Source organism: Rhinopithecus bieti, unplaced genomic scaffold, assembly GCF_001698545.2.
Source record: "Rhinopithecus bieti isolate Rb0 unplaced genomic scaffold, ASM169854v2 scaffold_13351, whole genome shotgun sequence".
Lineage (NCBI taxonomy): Eukaryota > Metazoa > Chordata > Mammalia > Primates > Cercopithecidae > Rhinopithecus > Rhinopithecus bieti.
In genome coordinates, this window is record NW_016807514.1 from 646,040 (window position 1) to 659,445 (window position 13,406).

Sequence of the window (13,406 nt, forward strand, 5' to 3'; positions counted from 1 at the left end):
TGAAACACAGCTGGGCTTGCTGGCTCATGCCTGTAATCCCAGCACTTTGAAAGGCTGAGATGGGTGGATCACTTGAACTCAGAAGTTCAAGATTAGCCTGGGCAACATGGCAAAACCACATCTCTACAAAAAGTACAAAAACTAACTACATGTGGTGGCACACTTGTAGTCCCAGGTACTCATGAGGCTGAGGTGGGAAGATCACTTGAGCATGGGAGGTCGAGGCTGCAGTGAGCCAAGACTGTGCCACTGCACCCCAGACTGGGTGACAGAACAAGACCTTGTCTCAAAACAAACAAACATAAGAAACACTGAAAGCTACCCTTTGAAAAGCGAGTGAGCATCTTTCTCCTGAAAATGTCCAAGCTAGCCTTGAAAACAGAGTTGCCCCCTAGGATTGCCTGAATGGGATTTGGATCAATCTTCTTTCAGTGTCTGCTCCATTTTGATCCCTCCCAGCGTGCACTCCAGCACTGAAAGAAGGATGGCAGTTTCCAAGGCTCTCAGACTCCTTGAGTTGATTCCTTCAAGCTGCACAGTGCTTCTGAGCCCTCTCTGGCAAAATTGTTTGTTATGAGAACAACCACAAGACATTTTGCAATTATCATACCCCCTGGCTTGTTCAATTGTCTCCATCAATTCCGCTCACTGAGTTTGCCTCTTTGGGGAGTGATTCCTTCTCTTTGTTCAAGCTCTCTCCCTCCCTGTTTGTTCTAACAAAACACTTTCCACCTACTTCTCTTATAGCCTCATCATTGCAGTTTATAAAGGAAAGAGCAAGTCTGATTCACGACCAAAAACCCACAGAGAAAAGTTTTGAGCCTTGGGCTTCCAGGAGACATGTGCATTCTTTCTGAGGGATGGTGCTGTGCTCTGTGGATCCAGCATTTTAGCTATAATTCAGGGACTGCTGTCAGATTTATTGACTGGTTCAAGAGACAAACTTAGGAAACCATTTTTTGCTCCAAATCCTCTTACCCTTTGGAAGTGGCACCCCATTTTATACGTGCGTATGAGAGCCTCACAACTTTCAAAAATGGAAAAAGGAAGTTATCAAGGTGTCGCAGATATCTTTCTTGATGCATTTGATATTGACTGACTTCTGGAAACAAGAGATGCCTGAACAATACCGGCCTAAATAACAATTCATTTTTTCCTCTCCCACTCAGTGCTGGGTAAAATGTGGGGAACCCAACCTCCCTTCTGTTGCTGGGCATCTCTCCGGTTGTCACTCAGATGCTGTGGTCCTCCGGGGCTGCTCAAGCCACCATTTTAGATGCTTCCATTTCAGTTGGAAGAAAGAAAGAAAAGACCAGGGAGCAGTGCTTCCTTGAAAACATACTTTGAATCTGAGCCCATGTCGTGTGCACTTGGCCCTTTTTGGCCACAAGGGAACCTGGAGACCTGAACTCTATGTGAACAACTGTTACTGTGGCAGAAGGAAGTGGAATGAAGACTTTCCGCCTCTGTAGAGAACATAGTGTCTCTGTGTTTCCATGGTTTCCTCTTATTTCGGCTCTGCACTCTTCTTACAGTTGTTGAAGGAGGTGGAAGAGCCCAAAGGTCTGCAGATTCTGTAGGGAGAGACATACATTCACATCCTAGCTCTGCTTCTCCCCAGCCACACATTTAGGGGTAAAAGCTCCAATTTCTACTTCTCAGTTGCCTCCTCTGTAAAATAGAACAAATGAATCCGTACCATAGAAATGTTGTTTGTGTCAGTGTATCCGACACATGCTAAGTGCTGAGTAGCTGCAGCTTCTTCTTAATTTTATTAAGAACATTGAAGGAGGCTGTTCTTGCATTGCTATAAAGAAATACCCAAGATTGAGTAATTCACAAAGAAAAGAGCTTCAATTGGATCATAGTTCTGCAGGCTGTACAGGAAGCGTGACGCTGGCATCTGCGTGGCTTCTGGGGAAGCCTCAGGAAAATTACAATCATGGCAGAAAGGGAAGCAGACATGTTTTATGTGGCCAAAGCAGGAGCCAGAGAGAGAGGGGGGAGGTGCCACACACCTTCAAATGAACAGATCTCACGAGAACACACTCACTATTGCAGTGACAGTAGCAAGGGGGGATGGCAAGAAACCATTCATGAGAAATCCACCCCCATGATCCAATCACCTCCCACCAGGCTTTACTGCCAACACTGGGGATTACAATTCTACATGCGATTTGGCGGGACACAGATCCAAACCGTATCAAACATTCTCATTTGAGCGTAGCGTGACAATTCAGTGGCCTGCCTTCCGCCTGGGGAAGCAGTGTCCCTGTGGGTGTATTACTTGAGCTAAGATGCAGTGTCTTGTTTTCCTGGTCTCCAGCCTATGCCAACCCCAGAAAATCTGAGTGCTGGAATCTGTCTTTTTCTTAATCGTATCTGAGGAAATACCTGTAACATTTTATTTGTCCTTGAAAATCTCTTATCTCATGTTATGAAATAGAGGTTCAAAATGTCCTTTTGATCAGAAATGCTTTTCCACTCAGTTTTCATCCCCTTGGCTCTGGCCCTATGTGGGAATTAAGTCTCAAACATTGTATCTTACCGGGACAGGAAACCACACATCTCACCCAGGACAAGATAGCGTGCCTCCTGCTCCTGGACTAGCCCCAAGAGTTATAATCAGAAACTTGATTTATAATTTTCAGTTTGGGTCAAAACAAGATTTGTACTTTGTCTCAATACTGGCTGCGTGTCCCTGGGCACATTATTTTACTCTCTGGGCCTCAGTTTCCTCATTTCTAAAACAGGAGCCATAATGCAGTGCTCACCTTGCAAGGGTGTAAACAGACTTTAGAGGGAGTGGGTTGGAGCACAGAGAACAGGACAGGCACAGAGCAAGTGCTCGGGATGTGTTGACAAATTAACTGGAAGCCCTTAGAAGCCTGGTGTTCGAGAGCTGGTGGAATGGTCACCTTGACTCTGCAAATGGCAGAAAGGGAGGCAGTGGCAGCTCCTTTTGGCCCCGCCGAAAGGATTGGAGTGGCAGGAGGAATGTGGGGTTCCTCAAGTGACTCATGCCACCCAGGACCAGACTGGCTCCCCTTTCCTCCTGTGATGCCAGCCCAGAGCCAAGGTTTCTCAGGGGTCCGTGGCTCCCCTCTCTCCATCCACGCTCAGCATTAAGTTCCATGGAGGCTGGGGATGAAGAATCCTGGCCCTGAACGCAAGCCTTCTAGGCTTCTGTCTGTCTCAGATGGCTGGGATATCCCGGCCTTGAACCCTGGACCACTGCCTGCTTCGTCTCTTGATGCGAGTCCCTGGTTCCTGGAGGCCCTTCCTTTCCCACATCCCCTGGGCTTTGTGTGAGTTCTGAACTCTACTACCTGGGCCTGGGAGCCTGAGTAACATCTCTGGAAACAGTGGCTGGCCCGTTCTGGGGGCAGTGGATTGGCAGATAGCCAACACACAGTGGGCGTTTCTCCTCTTGTTAGCTCATCTTTGCTATTCTTGGGTGAAATTTATGGAAGGAAGGTGTTAGCCAAAGAAGAGTATTCCAGGTAAAGGTGGATTAAGGAAGCCAGGCTCGTTGCTTACACAATTTTACTTCACACTCAGCAAAATCCAAGATTCCAGAGTGATGTACCATGGCTTTGTGGTTCAGAGCACCAACTCTGGAGTAGACAGCCTGGTTTCTCTCCATTCATGGGACGACCTTGAACCAATGACTCAGCATCCTGTCCATGAGTTTCCTCATCTGCAAAACTGGTGATAACAGTAACATCTCATGGAAATTTTTTGAGGATTAAATTAGATAATATTTGAACACATTTAGAATATTTTCTGGCAACAGAAAATAATGATTAAATGATATCTACTGTTATCATAACAATGAACAAATCTTCAGTACTTCAGTCATCTCCCTCGTGTTGCAAATGCCTTACTTTGCTAGGGTTCCTTTAACAAAGTACCAGAGAAATTCATAGTCTTATGGTTCTGAAGGCCAGAAATCCCAGATCAAAATGCTGGCAGAGCTGGTTCCTTCCAAGGGCTGTGAGGGAGAATCGGTTCCTTGCCTCTCTTTTGAGCTTGGACATGGCTTCTTCTCACTGTGTGTCCTTAAGTGGTCGTGTCTCTGTGTGTGTCTGTACCCTAGTCTCCCTTTCTTAGAAGTACACCAATTGGGTCCACACTAATAACCTCAGTTAAACTTGATTACGTCTATAAAGACTCTGTCTCCAAATGCAGCCACAGTCTGAGGTCCTTGGGGTTAGGACTTCAGCAGATGAGTGTTGGCTGGGGCTGAGGGTGGGGTGGGAGGAGGGAAAGATTTAGTTCCTAAGATCAAGCTTTTGGAATTTTGTTTTCTTAACAGATGTATTTGGATGGTACTTTTTCCCCTCCTAGAAGCCATTATGTATATTTTTTCTTAATTTTTTCGAAAAGGGATGAAAAAAATCCAAGAGATCCCCCCTTCCTTATGCAAATACAATTTGCTTTTCAGATATGAATAAAATGAAAGAAAATGAAATCTGCGCCATTAGAGATAAAAATGGTAATGAGTTTTAATAGTTCATTTTGGTTTTCAGTGTCGAAATGAACTTAGAGAGAACGCTGCTATAGCTCAAAGTCATCAGCTCTCCAGTCACACAGCAGACAGCTGTAGAACTTTGAAAAAAATAAGCTGAGCACCCTTTAACATAAATTGTTAGCTATGGTGCCGAGCTGAACACCAACATTATGTGGCAGCTAATAGGGCTTAAATGAGCTTAAATTGGTTATTGGTTATTGATTTAAAGCACAAGCATATAGATTAAAATGGAGCCTCTGAGAATCCATTTGAAAAATTCAGATTATTTATCACTGGAATAGTGAAATCTAAAATGGAAAGGAGAGGGTTGGTAAGTTACAAGGGAGCTGTTAACAGCATTTAAGTTTTGAAAAGGTAATTGTCTGTCCTGGCTGCTGGGGGAAGCTCGCTGGGGACAAGAGGCTGGAGTTGGAATGGAAGACGCCAGGATAGGCCTGGAAGAGCCCCCTTCCCCAGGGTCTATGTTCAATGAATCAGTGAGGACATATCTCATACGGTGGAGGTAGCATCCAGGCATATTGAGCTGTACATTGAATTTTTTTGCACAAATTTGTACTTTCTCATTGATTTTCATTATGAAATCGAGTATGTGTTTCTCCAAGGAAGAAAAATGGCTCAAGAAGTAACATCATTATAGTCATAAGTGTGGTAAATCTTTGAAAATACAGCATAAGTAGTGATTCTGAGCAATACTTTTAACAGAAATTAAGTTATAAAGGTGCAAAATCTTCACCAACTGCCCACTGGCCACTGGGTTGAAACAGATTCCTCCCCCTGGCATTTGGGTAGCATCCCTAAATCTAATAGTCCCCACCCATGTCCAAGCCCAACCTGCTGCATTCCTAGCTCTTCCCTGAACATCTCTCACACATGCCCCTTCCCAGGGCCCTGTCCTCTGGCCTCCACTTTCCCTCCCCACCTTCTGGGTCCTCTTGCTTTCTGCAAGGCCATGCAAGGAGCCTGCCCAAAGCTCACTGCCTCCTTCTTAGCCCTTCTCAGCCTCAGAGTCATTCCAGTCACTCAGCTCAGTCTTAGCTCCAGGGGACTGCAAGCTTTTAAAGAAAAGCACTGTGGATGGCTCTCTGGGTGTGCCTCAACATGGAAGAAATGGACTGGTATTTGTAGTCAGTTGGGTTTTTCTTATGTTTGTGTGCAGAGCACTTTGGAAGAAACAGTCCTTGGCTTCCATCAATCATCCCTCCTCAGGGCATGGAGCAAGATAACTGCAGTACTCTGGGTATTCAGACCATGTTTCCCCGTGGAAGCTTCTGGGTTGTTGACAGTGAATGGAATTGATGGAGGTTGTGGGAGAGGGGAAGTCTCCAGTTGTGAAATGGCAGCAAGAGCTCAGGAACCACGTTTAAACAGGGCCGGTGAATGGAGGGCAGAGAGGTCCGATTGCTGGAGTTCACAGTCGAGGGTCTGGGGAAGCCTGTGGAGATGGCGCATGTGGAATCGGAAGCTGTGAACATGAGAAGAGAAATATCTGCTTGTTGGTTTCCTTCAAAAGAGTCACCCATGGGAGCAGAAAACCCAGTGATGGTGTCAACACACAGGGAGTGGGGCCTGGGGGAGAGGGCTGGTGGGAGGGGCTGTGTTCCTGGGGGAAGGACAGTGACAGCCAACAGGAGTGGGGCTGGCAGGGGTGGTGGGAGGAGTGGGAAGATCCACTCAGGGCTCATTTTGTTTCACTGAATTTTTATTTTGCTGAACTCTTTCCCCTACTGTGTCCTTAGAGAAGGAGAAGGGATTTGTGGACATGGTGTGGGTGCAGCCTCTGGGCTTTTTCGGAGGCAGTTTCCTGTGATGAAAGAGCAATTCAGAGAGGCAGTAGGGTTTCCCACACCTTGCTGTGTGGATGATTGAAATTTGTTAGGGTGGTTAGAGTGAGATCTGGTCTCACCCAGGAATGAGGAGAACCAATCCTGTCTTCAACGCTGCTGTTCTGGTTTGCAAAGGCCTGAAACGACCCGATGGTAAAGACAGTTTCCCTCCTTCAGTTCCCATCCACTCTACAGCCCCCTCTTGCCGTCTCCTCCTTCTCTTATGCTTTTCCTGAGCACAGACAAGGACAGTTTCCGTGGTGCTCCTCAAAGATGCCCTAGGGACAGCCTTGCCCACCGGCTCTGGAATGCCTTTCCCTCACCCCTGCTTCTACTCCAGTGGCTCACCTCCTTGGTACGGCTTTTGCTAAATGAAGACACTCACCTTCTTTGTAACCCTTCTGCCCACTGTACTTAAAACGCACCTTCCAGAATCACAGCCTCAGGCAACATTTACTGTCTGCAACCATTAGAGGCTCCATAGGCGTTGCAGCTCTCCTGTCTAAATGTAGGTACTTTGGCGGCAGAAGCCATTTCAGCACCATATGTACCCCGTCTCTGGCTCTCGGAATACTCACCTAGGACACATGCAGTGGACCCTTTAACTGTGGTGAGTTCCCCGAATTGACCAAGACCATATGCTCTAAGCACTTATTAAAGAAGAGCCAGGAAGGGAGTTCAGCAGGAGGTACCCTTTGGGAGATCAAGGAAACAGTGCTCCAGGGACTGGCCAGAGGACAGCTCCAGCAACCACAGCACTGCCAGCCTGGCCTGCTCACCTCCCTCACAGGTGCAACCAGGGAGGGTGTGAGCCCTCGAGGTGCCATTCCCCAGGCTGAGGTGGGTTGAGATGGGAAGCCAGGAGTGGCTGGAGCCCAGCAATCATCCAAACAGTGACTGGTTCATTGGACACAAAGAGCAGAGCATTGTAGCCAAGGACACAGAATGTGGCAGAGACCTGGGTCACTCGGGGTGGAGGTGCCCCTCTGAACCGTTCCTGACTCTTCCAAGAGGCTCCTAGCACAAATACTGTAAGAACCAGCGAGCTAGGAAAACGTGGGTGGGACCAGAGAATCACAGCCGCTTCTCAACTGAGAAAGGAAGCTCGGCTTGTGTTGATCTCAGCAGGCAATGTGTGGGCTCCTGGAAATGCATTGTTTAAAAGTTTGGTACTGAGGGGCTGTACATCAGCAAGGGGCATCTTCAGAAGCTTCCTTGGGTGACGCTGCACTCAGGCAGCTTCCCCAGCTCCATGACAACCATCAGTGAGCAGCGCTGCCTTCCCAGGAGTCCCAGAGGAAGCCTGCACCAACTCACCAAGCAGAAAAGCAGAAGCTGCTCCCTTTCTCCTCCGAGGACTTGGAGGAGAAGAGAAGGTCAACTCCAATAAAAGGAAGGGCAGCTGTGTAAGCATTGTTGGTGGGTCCAGCATATGGTGGATCTTTAATAAAGTTAAAGGCTTGTGTGTATATACACACATATGTGTGTATTCGACTGTCCATCTACACACACACATACACTTGCTCATATATTCATCCATCAGTCACACACACCTCCACAAACACACATACCTGTGCACATGTCCATTCATCCATCCTTCCATCCATCCAGTCATGTAGACCCACACACATATTCATATACACCCATCTCTATATCCGTTCATCCAGATACACACAGACACACACACTCACATATCCATCCATTGACTTAGAAAGACAGACACACACACACACACATATGCTAACATATCCATCTGGGCATCTATCCATCCACTTAGACTGACACACACACACACACACACACACACACACACATATCCATCCGGGCATCCATCCATCCACTTACACAGACACACTCACATGCCATTTCATACATTCATCCATCCACCCACCCGTTCATCTATCCATACATCGATGCATCCATCTACATAAACAGGCAGAAACACACACTCACATATCCATCCATACATACATCTGTTCGTCCACCCATCTACCTATATAGACAGACACACATACTCACATTCCTTGCATTTATCCATCCAACTACCTAGACACACACACACACACACACACACACACACACACTCAAATTATCCATCCATCCATTCATTCATCTATCCATCTATCCATCCATCCGCCCATTCATCCATCCACCCATCTCTCCATCCATCTACCTAGACAGACAGACAGACAGACACACACATACACACACACACACACACACACACAGCCTTTTTTAACTAAAATCTTCTAGCTAGACTGATGGAATCCCTCCTGGCACCTTGGTCATCCAGGAGGACTCTCTGATCTGAATGGGAAAGTGACTCTGATTAAGCCCTCAGAGGCTCTTCTGCAGAGCATTGATGATCCGTGCCTGGTTCAGAGTGAGATGCTAAGGTCCTGCTCACTGGCCCACTGTGATCTCACCATCCTGGATGTAATTTAATTGCTCAATAAGGAATAGACCTTTTTCTATGTCAGCTCACACAGAGAGAAGTGAGGGCGTGCAGTTGTGTGAACATCGGGGGGATTTTGGGGTGTCGTGCTGCAATTGCTACTCCTTTGTTCCCAAGCAGAACAGGAAGTCCTGAGTTGATGATATCATTTTTACATCTTGAAATGAGCTGGCTGCAAAGCTCGGTAAGGGAAGGGATAGGATTTGAAATACACCTGTTAGCAGCAGTCCTACTGTGAGCAATTAAACCCCTGACAAAGGAAACAGTCACTTAATCATGATGGGTATTAATATTCCCAACCTCGATGTTCCCCAGCGTGTAAAACAACACCAAGTACTTTTGGAACCGATTGGAAACTACTGGAGACTACTAATGCATGCCAGCTCCTGGAGAGCCCTGAAATTGAAGTCAATTTGCTTTAGTAAAGCTGTTTAACATTAATTTAAGGTGGACTTAGGCCAGGTTTAAGAAAATTAAGAAAAATGTAGTGAATGGGCACAACTGAGCATCCTCCTGGGTTATGAATGAGCAGTGACCGACTGCCTCTATTCCTGACAACCCTTAGACAATCCAGGCTCCATAGGAGCAACATCCCACCAAATCCCATCCCCAAAATTCTGAATCCTCAGTCTATTTTGATCCAAGTTTAATCTCTTCCTGCTACTGTTATAGAAACCACTGTTATTAAAATATTTTTTATAAGATTTAGTTGATGATGACAAAACCCTGAATTTTTGGAAAACGTTTCTGACAGGAAGTGATATTTTAACAAATTAGGACAATGGTTGTCACTGGTGTTAAGTTGGGGAGGGGAAGGAGGTGGTGGAAGGAGGTGGGGTTGCAGCTGGCTTTTCTTAGTCCAACCAACTGTTTCTACAAGTGAGACAACAATGACCTTGCTAGAAAGCTTGCCTCCCAAATTAAGTTTTTGAAAGTCGTCAGGATTCAGAAACTGCTCTGCTAAATTCTCTGAAGCAGAAAGGATTTGTTGACAAAAACTCCTCCATTCCCTGTTTTGTTCTTAAATCCAATCTCACTATTAAAAGCAAACTAAATCTTTAGAAGGAATGCAAGGGTCAGCTTGAGTGTACCCTGGTGAAGCATGCTCTCACTTGGTCAGGAAAACATTCTAGTTAGGAGTCCCATCCCCGAGGCCAGGAGCTGGTCCATGGCCTGTTAGGAACCAGGCCACATGGTAGGAGGTAGGTGGCACCTTAACTGTGAGCGAGTGAAGCTTCCTCTGTATTGACAGCCACTCCCCATCACCTGCACCACCACCTGAGCTCTACCTCCTGTCAGATCAGTGGCAGCATTAGATTCTCATAGGCGTGTGAGTCTGAGCCCTGTTGTGAACCACACACGCGAGGGATCTAGGTTGCATGCTTCTTATGAGAATCTAATGCCTGATGATCTGTCACTGTCTCCCATCACCCCCCAGTGGGACTGTCTGGTTGCAGGAAAACAAGCTCAGGGCTCCCACAGATTCTACATTAGAATGAGCTGTATAATTATTTCATTATGTATTACAATGTAATAATAGTAGAAATAAAGTGTACAATAAATGTAATGTTCTTGAATCATCCTGAAACCATCCCCCTCCCCTGGTCCGTGGAAAAATTGTCTTCCCTAAAACCAGTCCCTGGTGCCGAAAAGGTGGGGGACCACTGGGGTAGACCACAACTAACTAGTTCTGCTGGTGATCCAACGTAATTTTAAGAGTAGAAATGTTCTTTAAGGGAAAAAAGTGAGGATTAATTCTTCCATTTGTGCTGTGTTATAGCACAGAACCTTCCTTTTGCCCCCCCGTGAACAATAATTTTAGCTCTTTGTTGAGTTCTGCTACGTGCTGGGCACTGTGCTAGACCTTCTAGAGCTCATCAAATTATGCATCCTCCTAATAGTCTGACATGGGTGGTGTGATTATCCTATGTTGTATATGAAGGCAATGATTTTGGAGAGGACCTGTAGCATGGCTGATGGCAGATAGCTGGCAGGCCACAGAGCAGGAATTTGCATCTATAGAAAGGTTGCATTCAGCAGCACTGTCTTCCTCATCCCCGTTCCCATTGCTGTAGACATCTCCATTGTTACTTTGTCGTTTTACTTAGAGATCTAACGGGCAGAATCACTTCCTGCAAACTACGCATTTGCCAGGGTAAAACATTAGTCATACCAGCATAATGGTCTGATGTGGTATGTGCTCAGAACTTCCAAAACAAGTTGAGAGAAAAACAGGAGCTGGGGAAAAAAGTCTGTTTATTTAAAGAGACAGTTTGAACTCCTGATCTGGGAAGGTTTAACCTGGGGTTCAGTGAAGACAGAAATAATTGAGTTAAAGATGCCTCTTACCAACGCACATCTTAAAGGATGTTTCCTGTGCTTTAAGGCACAATAACAAAGTTAAAGTGGCCTCAGGACCTGTTCATTTATTCTGTTCCTTCCTTCAGTCAACTTTTATTGACCAGGCAAGGCACTATGCCCTTGAAATCTGATGGTCAATAACAAAGTAGCCACCTCATGAGGTTTACATGCTTATGGGGGAGGCAGACAGAAACAAACACATAAACATATGTTCTGTCAGTTCTATGGAGAAATGTAGGAGAGCTGCAAGGTACCAGACTGGAGCACATGGGGCTGTTGTATAGAATGAGGTCAGAGAAGTCTCTGCTGAAAATTGGAGGTGTGAGCAGACACCTGGGTAAGAGATGAAGTTCATCCTGGGATGTCTGTGAGGCTTGTATTACACTCAGCGGGAGCAGCCAATGCAAAGTCCCTGACGCCTACAATGATTTTGTGTGTCTGAGGGAGGAGTGGGAAGAAGGTGAGTGAGGTTTGAGAAGTGTGAGCCGTGGAAGGATTGTAATTATTGGGGTACAAATGTGACCAGAGCCCCTTCATACAGGGATATATGGACCAAAGTGAGGGCTTTGAACTGAACTCCAATTGAAACAGGAACCACGGGAGTGCTTTGAGTTAAAGGTAATCCTTAAAAAGAATCAGTCACTCTGTCTAAATTGCTGAGAAGAGACTCCAGGAAGACAAGCATAGAGGCTTAATCAGATTAGGAGGCTTTTGGCCCAGAAGAAGCATGGCAGTGCTGGCTTGGCCTGCATGGAGCAATGAAGCTGACAGTGAGATGTGTTTGGGGTCTAAACATAATTTCACAGTGGAGTCAGCAGGGTTTACTGATGGATTGACTGTGGGGTGTAAGAGAGAGGAGTCAAGGATGGTTTTCACTGAAAAATCCAGGAAGATGATGATACGATTTGGCTGTGTCTCCACCCAAATCTCATCTTGAATTGTAGCTCCCATAATTTCCATGTGTTTTGGGAGGGACCTGGTGGGAGACAATTGAATCTCGAGGGCCGTTTCCCCCATACTATTCTCGTGCTAATGAAGAAGTCTCATGAGATCTGATGGTTTTATAACGGGTTTCCCCTTTTGCTTGGCTCTCATTATCTCTTGCCTGCTGCCATGTAAGACATGTCTTTTGCCTTCCACCATGATTGTGAGGCCTCTCCAGCCACATGGAACTGTGAGTCCATTAAATCTCTTTTTCTTTATAAATTACTCAGTCTAGGGTATGTCTTTATCAGCAGCATGAAAACAGACTAGTACAGATGGTGCTGCCATCAGATGAGATGGGGAGGACCTCGGCAGAGGCGGATAATCAGGACTGAGTTATGAAAATGGGAATTCAGTCTCACTTGTAGATCTTCTTATGGAGAGACCTCCTAGGCATTGTACATGTGAATCTGGGATTTTGGAGTTTGGCCTAAGCTGGTGTTTACATTTGGGAGTTGTGGGAGAATTTAAAGTTCAAGTGTGGAAGGTCAAGAGAAGTGCAGGCAGCCTCTGAGGTAGCCCCTGTGATCCCCTCTTCTGATGTGTGTGGCCTGGTAGAATTCACTACCCCCTGAGGGTGGGTGGAAGCTGTGACCTGCCTTTAACTAACAGAATATGGAAAAGATGATGGAATGCACATGATTATACTACCGTGTGTTTTTACAATTGTCACATTGTGAGTCTGCAGTGTCTTAAGAAGACTATCCCTCGGTGGTTTTGAAGAAGCAAGCTGCCTTATTGTTTGAGCTCTCATTTGGAGAGGGCTACAGGGTAAGGAGCTGACAGCCAGCAGAAATGGGGGCCATCCCTCAGACAGCCTTCAGGGAACCACATGCTGCCAACACCACGAGAGCTTGGCAGTGAATCCTTCCCCAGTCAAGCCTCAGATGAGACCACAGTCCCAGCTGACCTCTTGGTTTCAGCCTCCAAACTCCCAACTCAGAAAAACTGCAATAAAAGTAAAGGCATTGTCAAAAGCTACTATGTTGTAGTAATTTATTATGCTGCAATAGAAAACAAATTTAAGAGAGAAAAGAAGGAGCCAAGGAGCGGATTTAAGAGCAGAGACTGGGTCCGCACATGGTGGCTCATGCCTGTAATCCTAGCAGTTTGGGAGTCTGATGCAGAAGGATCACTTGAGGCCAGGAGTTCAAGACCAGCCTGGACAACATAGTGAGGTCCCATGTCTACAAAAAATAAAAACAATGTAGCTGGGCATAGTGGCATGCACCTGTAGCCCCAGCTACTC